Source organism: Mustela nigripes, chromosome 13 (assembly GCF_022355385.1).
Source record: "Mustela nigripes isolate SB6536 chromosome 13, MUSNIG.SB6536, whole genome shotgun sequence".
NCBI lineage: Eukaryota > Metazoa > Chordata > Mammalia > Carnivora > Mustelidae > Mustela > Mustela nigripes.
In genome coordinates this window covers 76528429-76530544 of record NC_081569.1, presented here as the reverse complement: position 1 = coordinate 76530544, position 2116 = coordinate 76528429, and the positions used below count along the sequence as shown (strand labels likewise).

At 31.9% G+C, this 2116-nt stretch overlaps 1 pseudogene; it reads left to right on the top strand.

The window, feature by feature from the left end:
• The first annotated feature begins 1391 nt into the window (after nt 1–1391).
• Nucleotides 1392–1488, top strand: LOC132000446 (U6 spliceosomal RNA; annotated as a pseudogene).
• Nucleotides 1489–2116: the final 628 nt, after the last annotated feature.

Here is a 2116-nt window from a genome sequence, read left to right as displayed (position 1 = left end):
AAGAAATTTGCTCTGTGAGCAGGTTTTTCAGTTTGGCTTGAGGCCTTTGATTCGGGGAAGAGCAATCTCCTTCCAACTCTCTCCACTGGAGAGATGTCCCCTTTCAACCTATCTCTTGGTCCAATACAAATCAATGAACTCAAGACCCAATATACCATGTCTTAAAAATCCATTTAGAAAACAATTGCCCCATTCAAAGTTCATCTCCTTCCTTTATCAGAAACTGCTGGAAATGTAATTTTGCAGCAAGCATTTCATTTCTTGTCTTGAAATAGACTGAGGTAAATGTAAAGTCAATGATTAGATAAATGTAATGTCTTGGGTTGACGCCAGGATGCAATATTTGGTGTGGTCAGAACTGATGGAAGTTTTGTATAGTTACCCAGTTGTATAATGGGACAAATTCCCATGACTCTATTTAAAACACCATGTGGTTCCTCTCAATTAATACTACCAAAAGCACATTGGCACAAATACAAAAAGCAAGAGGGAGTAGTGCTGAGCACACAAGTGCAAGTCATCTTTGCTCTGTACAGATTCTCCTTAATACAATAAACTGTATCTGTGCAATTTATTTACTGAGCTGTACTGCATGCAGTAAATAACACAACAAAGATTATTCCTTCTCCAAAAATCACTTCTGTGAGATTACAAATAGAAAGCCTGTACCAGTAATCTCCAATAGGAGAGTAAAGGATTAAAACCTTATGAAATTAACATGTACATGGGCATGCACATAAGCACTACAGCCATAGAAACATATTGTTTATGAAGTTTCTTCATCTTAATGTCAAGAAAACATATTTATCTTCTTTATTTCTTGCTATCAAGATACATATTCAGTATAAAAGAGGGGAAAAAGAATGAGATGACTTTGAGAAGTAACAAGAAACAGTATATTAGCAAAGCCTTTAGAAAATACCTTTTGGAAATGTAAAGGCTAAATTTTCTGGTACATTGACACCCAGACTCATAACACAGGAATGAATCAAATGATACAATAATAAGTATTTTTTTTAAGTTCCCCTTTCCTTGATGTGGTTGTATTTCAGGGATACACAGAAACCCATGATTATCAAGAACAATATTCCATCACTATCATGTGTTTCAGATTGATAAGATTCCACTATTTACTTTTATAAAAATGAAAATGTCTATTATTATTTAAAACATCTAACACTTTAATAATTATCAATAATTTTCAATATAATTATCAATAAAAATTAACATTTTATTTTCTAGTGTCCTCAAGTCCAGTATAGTTAGTGATTTAGAAACTTTGTTCTCTCTACTTCTGAAGTAAATGAATATGTGACCACTATTTGTAACACTTAAAAAAATTATGACCATTTTTAATTATTATTATTGATATTAACCACAATCCTATAGTAGTACTTCAGTAGCACACGTACTAAAATTGGAAAGATACAGAGAGGTTTAGCATGTCCCATGCACAATGTGCAAATTTCTAAAGTATTCCACAAATGCATGTGCATATGCCCCTATACAGTGCACACACACATAGGAGCAACTATATAATACCCTGGTTCCATATAATGAAAAAAAACTTGATACATCTTTGAAATCATATGCTTATGACCATAACTTACAAATACAGACATACTTTGAAATTTTCATAATTTTCTAAGATTTAAATTGTTCTTTTTAAATATTTTTTTAATTCTCCAGTAATATTTGATTTTTCTCTGTATTGGTGGAATTCTATAATCACATAATCCTGTATTTTAGAATGTTTTCTTTTTTTCTCTTTGAAATAGTTTATTTCTATTTCTGGTGTTACAAAATTGCATGATAAAGTATACTCTAGTTGAGACTTATAATTCATTGGGCTGGTACTTGGTGACTGCCTTTTCCTTTCTTGGGAGTCTCACAAGTTATTTGTTAATTTCCATTTTTCCCTGATATCCTCTAACTTCTATTAGAAAATAAAAACGAGGATATTTTCTCCAGTATTTTTCATCTTTTTGACTTCTTTCCTCCTTTTCAGATTTCCCCTACTTCTAAACTTTCCAGAATTTTTTTTTTCAATTAGCTTTGTTTTGGATACAATAAACACCTTCCCTTTTCTTCTTCAGGTTATGACTTATGGGTGTCT